Genomic DNA, 13306 nt, shown 5'->3' on the forward strand with positions numbered 1-13306 from the left:
GCATTATTCACAATAGCCAAGATATGGAAGTAACCTAAATGTCCACCAACAGATGACTGGCTAAAGAAGACGTGAGACACACACACACAAACACACACACACATACTGGAGTTATTACTCAGGCATGAAAAAGAATGAAATTCTGCCACTTGCAACAACATGGATAAACCTAGAGAGTATTATGCTTAGTGAAATAAGTCAGGTAGAGAAAGACAAATACTCTGTTATCACTTATATGTGGAATCTAAAAAATTATATGACTGCATATAACAAAACAGAAAAAGACTCATAGATAGAGAACAAACTTGTGGTGACCAGTGGGGAGAGGGAAGGAGAAAGGGGCAAAACAGGAGTAGGGGATTCAGAGATACAAACAACTATGTGTAAAGTCAATAAGCAACAAGAATATACTCTATAGCATGGGGGAATATAGCTATTGTTATGTAACAACTTAAATGGAATATAATTATAAAAATATTGACTCATTATACTATGCTGCATACCTGAAACTAGCAAAATGTTGTAAATAAACTATATTTCAATAAAAAAAATTCAACAGCACTGAACAGGACTCAGTACAGCAGCTATGGATATCTCATGGAAGTCAACTACCTTTATAATTTTTTTCATAAACCTATTTGATGGAAATGTCAATTGTTCAATGGATTGGTGCTCACACAGCTAGTAGGTTTTATCAGAGATTCTAGAGAGTCTCTATTTTAAGTATCATCCACATATAATATTTATGCACACACAGATATCTGGGCTGTCAGCAGCAGTACAATGAACAGTGCTGACTATCCCATCAAGATGTTAATATCTATTCCCCTCTGTATTTTCTCCTATAAAAATGCATGCTGCTATTATTCATAACACACGTGTAAAAACACAGAAACTACTAAAACATTCAACAAGATGGTTAAAATAAATTAGGGTGCATCCATAAAATGGAATCTTATATATCCACTTAAAGTAATATTTTTGAATAATCTAATGATATGAGAAAATGTACTGGACTTCCCTGGTGGTCCAGTGATTAAGAAGCCACCTGCCAGTGCAGGGGACACTGGTTTGATCCCTTGTCTGGGAAGACTCCACATGCCTCAGGGCAACTAAGTCCACAGGTCACAACTACTGAGCCTGTGCTCTAGAGCCCAGGTCCCACAAAAGAAGCCACCACAATGAGAAGCCCACACACTGCAAGTAGAGAAAGCCCATGCACAGCAATGAAGACCCAGCAGAGCCAAAAATAAATAAAAATAATTTTAAAAAAATGTTCTCATGTGTATAAAAAGATGATGAAAATTACATTTTCATTAAAATACAAAATTTTTTTAAGTATACAGAAATGCAAAGAAAAAAAGACTTCAATGAAATAAGCCCAAATTTTAAGAGTAGTTTTTTAAGAAAGTGATTATGGGTAATTTTTTTCCTTTTGATCTTTCTGTATTTTCCAAATGCTCTATAATTATCATCTGGGAAATTCACAATAAATACGCAGTACACATTTTCTTAAAGCACTGGCTGGTTCTGGGTTAGAAACTTTGAGTGCCCCTTGCTGGGTTGGTTCAATATGGATGAATACTCTGGTGCTGGCAGGAAGCCATGGCTGTGGGCATCTTGGCCTTGTCTGTGATCCAGGGCTGCCAACCCTCAGCTCCTTGATGAACCTTTCTCACATGTGGCCCCTTGGTTGATCATTTTCAGGCAAGGATCAACCATTTTCAGGCCACTTCACTGAATGGCCCTATGATCCAAACACTAAATGCATTAGGACAAAGTAAGATGGACTATTTCATTGACTCTGCACTGCCTCCCAGCACTCTGCCATCCGCCCCCTTGCCATCCCCTCTCAAAGACTTCCAGGAGGAAAGGGTAAGCAGAGTCTTGACCAAAGTAACACCTTTACCCTGAAGTTCTCAGACCACACTCTTTACAGGTCTCAGAGAGCCCTCTGAACACACTTGGGACAAAAATCATCTGCCAGGCATCATGGATCATATGATGCACGGGGTCTGCCAAGGCACCATGGCCAACTGCAGACATGAGCTCAGAAGGCTGCAGCTGTCTCAGAGACACTGCTGACTGCGGAGAAGGGCAGAGAGGGCACATCTTGTCTCCACAGTGTGCATCTATCTTGCGTGTGCTGGGGAGAAGGGAGAAGCCCCTTTCTCCTACCACTGTCTCCCTTCTGTATCTTAGTGGATGAAATAAAAGGTAAAGTTGGACTCCAAGGAGGGGAAAAAAGATGGTTGGTTACAAAGAACACAGGTGACTAATATTTTGGCGTTCAGTTTTAAGAGCTGCTGGATGATACAGCAAGGTGAAAATATCAAATGAACAGTACCATTGAAGTAGCTGATAAAACATAAACATTGTTGCTGTGACCAAGAACTTCAGAGTCACCTAAATGCTAAAAGAAGACTCATGAATTCAATAAGAAATGTAACTTCTCACTGCACTGAAGGGATGCTCCTTAAAAGAGGAATGCTCACTGGATTCCTTTCCAGTTAGCAAATCTGACTAGCTGCCTGCAGCCTTGGGTTCAGGACGATTCTGAGGCTCAGTGGGGAAGATCCTGTTCGGTTAGCAATGGCTGTCACAGGTACAGAGAGTGCAGCTGAGGCATGCATCTATATATTGGCCATCTTGTCCTAAAGTTACATGTCATTGATTATCCTTTGTCATTATACATTTACATAATTCACATGGACCCAAACTGTAGGTATCCCTTAACACCCACCCTCTCCTCAGCTTAGGTTGGCTTGTAGAAGAGGTTCTAGCAAGCCAGGAGTGAAACCCTTCCCCTCTCCTCTGCCCAGCTTCCCACCTTATCTTCTGTGTGAATCCAAAGCACATAGGTCTAGGTCCAGAGCATCAGCCACATTGGGAGGCCCTTCTCTTTGGCAGGAAATATTCAGATGCTAATTTGAGAGCTCAACATCCCTATCCTTGGGCTTCCAAGGAGTGCTAGTGGTAAAGAACCCGACTGCCAAAGCAGGAGACATAAGAGACACAGGTTCGATCCCTGGGTAGGGAAGATCCCTTGGAGGAAGGCGTGGTAACCCACTCCAGTATTCTTGCCTGGAGAATCCCATGGATAGAGGAGCCTGGTGGGCTACAGTCCATAAGGTTGCAAAGTGTCAGACACGCCTGAACTAACTTAGCAGGCATGCATGTACCCCCATCCTTATAGAGAGAGAGAGAAAAGAAGTAGCTCTCAATGGCTGTCAGGACATTTCAGGTACCTTAGTAAAGGGTCTGCAGATTCACTGAGAGGTTCTGTGGAAAAGGCACTGGACCTGGCAGCTGGAAGCCAGGGTTCTGGTCAGCGGACCCCACCTTTGCTGAGCCTCAGCGTCCTTCTCTGTAAAGGACAGCTGCTCTACTCCAGAGAAACTATGGAGATTAAATGAGAAAGTGAATGTGGCCATGGTCTGCAAACCATAGAGCCTCATATGAATCATCTAGTTACAAAGACTGTCTGTTTCTCATTTTAAAGCACAGCCAGTTCAGTGATTCAAGGGGACTAATGATGCATGAGTAGCCTGTCTCCACCCCCTGCTTCTTCCTCTCTCTTCTGCTGGGCTTGCTTCTAGACCCCCTCACGGCTAATCAGTCCTAGGAAGTAGGACGAGAACTAAGAAACTCAGTTCTATCAGCCTCTTCATTTGATTCCCAGGCTTCCATTCCAATGAACCAACAAGTTCTGTCATACTTTGGATTCAATCATAAGAGTTAATATTGGTTAGGCTACTGTGCTAGGTATGGTATAAGCAGCTTTCTGTACATGAATTCCTTTGGTCTTCATAATAATCCTATGTGGTAGGTATTATTATTATCTCTCCTTTACAAAGAGATGTTGAGTAAATTTTCCCAGTGTTACCCAGGAAGCGTCAGAGGAGGATTCAAAACCGGCCACCAGGTTGTAGACTTGGCAGAGCTAACCACCAGGCTACCCAGGAGATTCCCCTCCAGCTGTCCATGCTATTTCTATACCTGGAGGCTTCAGTGTTTTCAACTGGGTAATAAACATTAAAAAATTCAATATGCAGTGTTAGCATCAACATTTATGAGTATGTACAATTTGGAAGCATGCAGAGAAGAAGGAAAAAAGCATAAGAGCAAGAAAGGACAACATACAGAAATGTAATAATCTAGCATTCCCACCTCTGCCTCCATCTCATCTATGGTAGATAAGTCTAACTTCTGGGTTACCAGAGGTGGGGGTGGGGTGGGGAGGGAGAACTGGATGAAGACAAGCAAAAAGTACAAACTTTCAGTTATAAGTTATTAATAAATAAGTACTAGGGATGTAATGTAACATCATGGTAAATATAATTAAACATTGCTGCATGCTATATAAGAAAGCTGTTAAAACAGTAAATCCTAAGAGTTTTCATTACAAGAGAGAAAGGTTTTATTTTCTATTTCATTTTGTATCTAAATAAGATGATGGATATTCATGAAACTTACTGTGATAATTATTTTTCATGATGTATATAAGTCAAATCACTATGCTATACACCATAAACTTATACAATGCTTTATGTCAATTACATCCCAATAAAACTGGGGGGAAAAAGAATAGATTGAAGAGCCAGACTGGAAAAAAAATAAATTTAATTACTGGATCCAAAATTTTAACAGTCAAGAAGACATATCAGAAACAGGAGTATAAACAGATTGGGAAGAATCCTGAGTCCTTGCTTTAACTGCACCCACATATTCTTATAAGGAAAAAGACAGGCCAAGAAATCCTGTCAAGTATATTTAAATTACTCCTGATAGAATCATTCACTTTTATTTTAGTAAAATTTTTTCACTTGCCTGGAAAAAATCTTTATGATTGCTCTGGACAACAACGATAGCATTCCCAGGGTCTTGCTCCTTTGGAACTGTCTCTGAACACATAAGAACTACTGGCGTCCACCCATCCTAACAGGGTTGTACCTAATGGGCAGAGATGCCAGTCCTTGAGAACTAAAGCTCTTTGGACCCATGAGAGTATCGGTTATCTGCAAAACTAACTCCAGGTCTTTTTAAAGGTGGTATAAACTAGCTGAGGCTGAAATCAGTTGGCATTTAGCATCTGCTATCTCTGAAGGTGGCACTCAAGCACTCAGACTATAGTGTCTTTATAAAGGGGGACAGTATCTAGGCCTTGGAGTGCATGGTCAACCAGCTAGGCATCTGGGGCTTCTAGGAAGAGCTCTGTGGCTTTTGAGGTCCGTGTAAGCTCCTTCCAGAGGACTTTTTGAAGCAGCATTTCTCATACTTTGCTGTGTACATGACTCACCTAGGGATCTACCTAAAAGAGAGACTATGATTCAGTGGGTCTCAGGTGGGACCTGAGATTCTGCTTTGCTAACAAGCTCCCAGGTGATGGGGATACTGCTGATCCAGAAACCACAGTCTGAGTACTGAGACTCTAAAGCATTTGGGAAATTTGTCACTGTTTATCTTAAGCCAGGAGAAGAGGGCGGCAGAGGATGAGATGATTGGATGGCATCACTGATTCAGTGGACATGAACTTGGGCAAACTCCAGGAGGTAGTGAAGTGAAGGACAGGGAGGCTAGGCATGCTGCAGTCCATGGGGTCAAAAAGACACTACTTAGCCACTGAACAAAAACAACAATCTTAAGCCATGATGCTGGTGCTACCAATAAACCTCTGATGGAATCCTGGTCAGTCTGTCTTCTCCATAATAGGAAAAGTAAATAGAGGTTAAGCGGCAAGAGTGATAAGACCCTAATAGGCAAGAGCAATAGGTACTCTCTTACTTCAGGAGCTATCATACCCTAAATGACAAGGGTTTGAATGTTCAAAACATGAGCAAACAACAAATGCCATGATAAACTTAAACTGTCAACATTCAATGTGGTTTTCTTCTGGATGTGGTTCGCTGTTTTGTGTTTATTTTTCTTATCAATATTTTTTTGAAGTACAGTTGATTTATAACGTTGTTAATTCGATGTGTCTTTATTAAAATCCACATTTGTACATAATCTTTCCTATCAGACTTTATGACCCACTGGGGTAGCTTCCCATAGGTGGATTCTTTCTCTTCTTCCAGAATCTTGAGCAGACTAGAAGAGTAGAAGCAAGGAATGAACTTTTTCTGGGTCACAAAGGGTTTTCCTGTGGGGTTTAAACCCTAGCTCTCCAACCATTAGTGGCGAAAAAAATTACCAATCTTGCTCATGTCAGTAAGACACAATTAAGGAAATTTTTCTTGTGGAAATGTCTCTGCTTCTCAAAAGAGAAAAAAACGTGGAGTCACATAGCAACCCCAGGGAGAGGACAAAGGTCAATCCAAGTGAGAAAACCTGGAAAAGTGTGGACTCTCACTCAGTGAAGGGCCATGAAAGCAACATCAACCAAAACAGCACAGAGAATTGTCATAGCAACAGGTGCCTCGTGACCCTAATGTCCACAGTGCTGGTAAGAGAAGGAAGAATAACACTCCAGGAGAATAGAGTAAAGCTTTGAGAGAGCTGAAAAGGCAAAGATGAAGTTTGGTTTTACAGCTAACTTGGAAATGAAATGGTATGCTCTCTCTTCTCTTGTGAACTGTTTTCTAACCAGGGGGGAGACTGTCAATCACTACTAAATAAAAGATACAAAAACATGGAGGGGATAAAAAGGAACGGTATGGTCAGTATTACTTAGACCCATAACCACTCTTTCATTGACTAGCTCACTCATGTGATAACCAGCGATCATCAATTCAGGGCCACTTAAACAAGAAAAATGCAGGACTCCAACAATTCTCCAACTCACATTTATCGAAGCTAGTGACAGGTGTCTCTGAAGCCATTACTGGTCTCAGGACACAGAGAAACCCATCTGCTCACAAACTGCAGCGACAGCCTGCTTGGTGTTGTCACTGCACACAGGTACCATTTGAATATGACAATTCAGCAGGAAGGAGAAAAACTAGGTAGAAGCTAGGAGGCCCCTGGAGTGCAGCAGAGTATGGGTGAGTCCAGGAGGGAGGCTGCCCTGCTCCATCCATGGAGTCACATATCCACCTAACAAGCATTTCCTAACAGCAGTTATGAGCTAGAAATGGAGCTGTAGTTATTGTTTAGTCGCTAACTCATGTCCTATTCTTTGCAACCCCATAGACTGTAGCCCGCCAGGCTCCTCTGTCCATGTGATTTCCCAGGCAAGAATACTGGAGGGGGCTGCCATTTCCTTCTTCAGGGGATCTTCCTGACCCAGAGACTGAACTCGTGTCTCTTGTATTGGCAGGCGGGTTCTTTACTGCTGAGCCACCAGGGAAGCTGCTGGAAATGGAGACTAACCTTGATAGGGTGGCTGGGCTTTGACAGCCCTGTGTGTGTTTTGATTCTGGAGCTCTCCATGCATCCATAAGACAGTGAAACATGTATAACCCCCATTTTAAAGATGGGAACACTAAGGCTGAACAACCCGCTAGAGGCCACACAGGCTAGGAGCTGGCCAGGCCGGGGCTGAGCCACCATGCCCCATGTAGGAACATCTCTAAGGTTCTCTCAGTAAAGGAGCCAAGGCAGGCCTTCCTGGTCTTTATTCTTGGCCAGCCCTCCTCCCCTGCTGACCTGATCCAGATCTTGCCCTTTCTTCAAGTCTTACCTCCCCGTGAAGCCCCTGCCCATACTTCATTCCTCGATGAGCCCACTCGCATCTAAGATTCCCAGTCCTCTGAACACATCGTGGACAAGACAACATTTGAAAAAAAATCACAACATAGTTCCTGATCATAAATGGTTTCTGTAACATCATGGAAAATTTAGAAAATCCAGAAAAGAAAATAAGTATCATTCATAGCCTTGTCACTAGAGGCTCTTTGGTCCTGTGTCCCTTTGGGGGAGAGGAGCATCTGGTCATCCCTCTTGTAGCACTAGCCTCCACCCCAGTGAGCTGCATGGATGAATGGATGATTATTATTTTGCCAAAATCAATGTTGAGAAACTTTTGGCTATAATACCTCAACACTACCCCTTGAAAATCCTTTACCTTAGCCAGATGATTCTAAGTGTGTGCTGAAATGACTTAGCAAATGGTTTTCTCTCTCTGCCTAAGAGTCCTACGAAAGTTTTCACTACTGAGCTCACAACAGTATTTTGCCAAGTGTCCCCATCCCATCCATGTCAACGCCAGCCTTTAATCAGTACTTCTCATGTATGCTGTGCTGTACTAAGTCCCCAGCAAACATTGTGTCGTCTAATCTTCACAGCAACCCTAAGGTAACTATCGTCATTTGTTTCCTGGTTTTAACAAACGAGGAAACTGAGAAACAGCAAGGTCAAGTAATTTAGCTGCGGTCACACAGCCAGCAAGTGGCAGACCTGGGATCTGAATCCAGGCAGCCTGCCCCCCAGTAAATGGCTTCTTCATCACTATAGTAACCTGATTCTGCACAACTAGGTCAAGGGACCACAACCATCATGCTGCGGTCGGTGCCTGTTCACTGACATCCTCTCGGAAAACACTTCCCCAGAGAACCAGCAGAGTGGAGCAAGGAGACAGGGAATGGAACTCCCTCCCTCCATCTGCATGGTGTCAGGCAGAGTGTGTGGACCAAAATCAGAGCTTAGTCATGTAACCTGGGCTTTCTTTGTACTTTTCTGTGGTTGCTTTTCCTCCCAGAAAGCCAGCGCCTAGAGTACCAGGACTAGGCACCATGCCCTGTCTCCTACAGGAGCTTCCCAGGTGGCACAGTGGTAAAGCAACCACCTGCCAATGCAGGAGACACAAGAGACACAGAGATGCGAGTTCGATTCTTGGGTCAAGAAGATCCCCTGGAGAAGGAAATGGCAACCCACTCCAGTATTCTTGCCTAGAAAATCCCATGAACAGAGGAGCCTGGTGGGCTACAGTCCATGGAGTCGAAAAGAGTCAGACATGGCTGAGCGTGCACGCCTGTCTCTTACTCACCAAAGCGGTGCTTTGGCAAATAGCAGATGATCCTGCATTTTGTTAATTATGTTATGAAGAGACAGAGGAAAAAGAGAAAGGTAAGATGGTGAATAAGAAAAAGAATAATTATTTTTTTTTGTCAAATCCAACAACAGATTTCTCTAGTAGGGCATGGACTTTGTGAGATTGGTTGTTTTGGCAAGGGAGGGGCGGGGAGGCAAACAGAAAGCAGGGAGAAGCACACCATCTACGAAATGGGAAGGTCTAAAGGTAAAGAGTGCTACCGTAGCACGCTGAGCCTCTCGGGCAGGACGCTGGGGAGGGCCAGGAGATGACTCCATGCTTTTGGTCCAGGCAGGCAGGCATGTGTGGGCTTCAGCAAAGTGAATTGACTCTGCTTGACTACTGCCCCCAAAGGCAGCAGAAAGCTGTCAATAGAAAGGTCCTTATCTTTCTGGAAACACTGCATAGGATAGGGGCTGGCAACGGGCCTGCCAAGGGAAAACAAGGATTCAAAGCCATGAATGAGGCTGTTCTAAGAGGAAGGTGAAAATATTCCTCCTGTGGTTTCCCCAACTATAAAAAAAAAAAAAAAAGCAGCTGTACAATTGGATCAGATTATCAAAAATTTTCACGGAAATGACAGACTCAAGTTCACCTGCTTGATAACCTTGCAGCATTTGGGTACGAGTTACTTCAACAAATACTATGAACTATGACAGCAACAAGACCCTTTCCTGAGTCATATTTTTAAACCTAAGGCTCCTTTATATAAAACAGATAAATTGCAGTGGGGAGAAAGGCACTCTTCTGTGGAGAGGGAGAGGGTGAAAGCTTCCCCCCTGATCTCCAGAAGTCCTTCACCCGGGTCTGTAACACTGGCTTCTCATCCAATCTAGGGCACATCCTAACTGAGAGAAACCCAAGCCTGTGTGTATTTCACCCTCACCAGCCCTGAGAATGCACTTCCCTGAAGACAAAAAACTCAGCTAGAGCGCCCAGCACACAAAAGCTTCCCTAGCAAAGGGGGCCTCGTACCAGGCAAAGGCCCCACCTTGGGAGCACATCCTATCCGCTTTGGCAGAAGGCTCCACTTGAGAAATGAACTCAGGAAGCCCAACAGTATTAATAAAATCTGTGTGTCTCTGTTACACAAAGCAGCTTGATCTGAAACAAAGTATTCAACCAAGTCAATCACTCTTAGCTAAATATCTGGATTTTTTGGACTGCATTTTTTTTCCCTTTACATACGGCTGCCTGGTTGCTGAAGCACAGCCATAGGCCTGGTAAAGCAAGATGGCAGAAGGGGCTCTGGTGAGAGCTCACCTTCCCCAGTGAAGCACATTCTGCAGGTAACCTGTTGCTGGCCACCACAGATGAGAGAACCAGGTGGCCAGCTCATGAGTGGATCCTCTGTGGAAACCAGCTGCAAAGTGAGTATCATGTGCTAATCAGATATTTGCAGGGGGGTCGGGGGGAAGGTAAGATTTGAGGGAATCCATTTTTTTTTTTCTTTAACTTTTGCCTGCTTTGATGTCTCTACTTGGATGTCTAACAGGCATTTCAAACACTGACAAGTCCACAACTGAAGTCTTGGTGGTCTCACTCCCTAAGTTTCTTCCTGCAACTTTCCCCATTTCAGTAAACGAATGTCATTCCCTTCAGTGAGTAGATGAGGAACTCTGGAGTAATCCTCATCTTCTTTTTGGATGGCAGCGACAGCCTCCTCACAGGGCTCCCTGTACCCCCTCTCCCCCTCACAGCCTGCTCTCTACTAGGTGGATCTCTCTGGTGCTCAAGCCCTTCAGAGGCTCCCCAGGTCAAGTCCTTCTGTGACCTGCAAGCCCCGGAAATTCCTCAGATTCCTCTCTCACTCCTCCTGCCTTCCCCCTTCACTCAGGCCCCAGCAGCCTCCCCTTGTTCCCTGAGCCCTGGCTTTCTCTCCCCCTGTGGTTGTATCTGCTGTTCTCTCTATCTGGAAAGCTCTTCCTGTGGATCTCCTCACAGCCCACATCTCAGTTCAGTTTCACTCAAGTAACCTTCTCAGTGAAGCATTCCCTGCTCCCCTAATCAAAACTGTCAGTGCCTCAGACACTTCTCACCCCCTTTCCCTGACTCATGTTGTTTTCTCCTTGGCACTTGTCACTAACACGTTATGTGTTGTCCTCATTTATCTTGTCTCCCTGACACTAGAATACATGCCCTGTGAGATCTAAGATTTTCATCTGTCTGGTTCAAGTGCTAGGGACAGAGCAGTAAAGAGTGCCAAGTGCTTACTGGGTGTTCAGTAAATACAAATTGAATGGATGAAAGTGGGATAGACCAGTATCTGTAAGTCGAAAATCTATTTTGGATGAGTCAAACAGGCTTAGAAAATGAACAAACAACAACAAAAAGAATTGGTTGGACAAATGATACTAATCAGACAGAGTGACAAAGGCCATTTAAAATTCCTCTTCTTAAAATGGTGGGTTAAATGATACTGATCAGGACCAACTCTTCTATAGAGAAATAAAAAAGCTGGATTCAATATGAAAAATGCCTTCTTAATTATATTGAGAATTAGTACCCACAAACATAAGCCTATCATAAAAAGTTGCTTTTGTCCTGAGGACATCTGTTGTTCTCAAAGAAACTACTGCCTGCTTGGCCTACTTTAAGAGCTAGGGAGACCAAAGTCAACAAAGGAGCTTCTGTGACAAACCATCCTCGCTTTAGGCTAGGAGACCAAAAGTCTATGCTATGGGCTGAATATTTATGTTCTCCCCTCCAAAGTCATATGCTGAAATCCTAACCCTCCAGGTGATGATATTAGAAGATAGGCCCTTAGGGAGGTGATCAGATCATGAAGGTGGAGCCCTCATAAACGACCGAGTGCCCTTATAAAAGAGGCTCTTGGGTTCTCTCTCTCTCCTTCCACCATATGAGGTTCAATGAAAAGATGGCCACCTGTCTAGGAAGTGAGCCCTCACTAGATACCAAGTCTGCTGGCACGCTGGTCTTGGACTTCTAGCCTCTAGAACAATGAAAAATAAATTCTTGTTTATAAGCCACCTAGTGTTTTGTTATAACAGCCTGAACAGACTGCGACTGCTCTCAGAACAAGAAGAAACCAGGCCTGCAACCTGGCTTTGCATCACCTGGAAAGTTCTAAGAACTACAAGTCTCTACTTGTTTGAAGGTGGTCTCCAACTGAGTCCTCTCTGGAGGAAAGTACCATTATCTTAGGCCTCAATTTATCCTGATATATAAATTTTCAAATACAAATATACAAATTTTCAAGTACACAGAGATAAATCCAACACACAAAGAAACAAGATACCAGGAGGGGGACCCAGTGAAAACAAAAGATGACAAAACAGACTTCAAAATTCTGAAACACTGGAATATCCCAAAGTCTCTTATGCAGCTAAGCCTACCATGTTCAGAGAAACAAAAGACAAGTTTGAAGATTCCAAGAAAGAAACAGATACTAGGGGTTTCCCTGGTAGGTCATGGGTCAGTGGTAAAGAATCCCCCTGCCAATGTAGGAGACACGGATTCAATCCCTGATCAGGGAAGGTCCCACAGGCCTCGGAGCAACTAAGCCCATGTGGGATTGAGCCTGTGCTCTAGAGCTCGGAAACCACAACTACCGAACCCATGTGCTGCAAGTACCAAAGCCCGCACACACTAGAGCCTGTGCTCCGCAACGAGAGAGACGACCACGATGGGAAGCCCGAGCCCCACAACTAGAGGAGTAGCCCCTGCTCACTGCAACTAGAGAAAAGCCAGAGCAGCAACAAAGGCCCAGCACAGCCAAAAATAAAATTATAAGAAAAGAAGTAGATACTATATTAAAAGATTTGAAAAAAAGGAAATTCGAGAGCAAATAACATTGAATGTGTAGAGTCCTTACAGTGGGCAGGGAACTGAACTTGGGGGAAATGTCACACAATCTGACTTTGTCTTCCAACAAAGAGAGAGAAGTAGTTTATAAAATAGGGGTGAGTATTCATTTTACATGTTTTTCAGCTAGAATGAAACAAACCGTCAGCTAACCACAAACATCCAGATTCCTAAATCCTAAGGAGGCTGGCGGAGGAGGGGGGCGGGGAAGCAAGCTCTCTACAAGAGACTTTATCAAAAGAGAAAAGAACAACTATTTCTTCGTCTCCATATCCATCCACATGAGGGTAGATCCTTTATATAGCCTTCCGGCAATTTCCTATTACAAGAGAACCTCCATAGCACTTGCAAGCATTTTGGTTTTAAGTCTACTGGATGAGAACCGGAATACTCAGTTGTCTCATAAAAGACTGTGTGCTTCCCACCCAATCAGAGATTCTTAACTCAAGTGATGCTAGAAATAACCATCATCCCCGCAACAAACAGCTGTGTCACATCCCGTTTCCCCCT

At 43.6% G+C, this 13306-nt stretch overlaps 1 protein-coding gene across 2 annotated transcripts in view; it reads right to left on the minus strand.

The window, feature by feature from the left end:
* The window catches only part of MTURN (maturin, neural progenitor differentiation regulator homolog), a 31801-nt gene that overhangs the window by 6238 nt on the left and 12257 nt on the right, over positions 1–13306 (minus strand). The gene's annotated exons all lie outside the window — the stretch shown is intronic.

Source organism: Giraffa tippelskirchi, chromosome 10 (genome assembly GCF_054371585.1).
Source record: "Giraffa tippelskirchi isolate mGirTip1 chromosome 10, T2T-mGirTip1v1.2.pri, whole genome shotgun sequence".
NCBI lineage: Eukaryota > Metazoa > Chordata > Mammalia > Artiodactyla > Giraffidae > Giraffa > Giraffa tippelskirchi.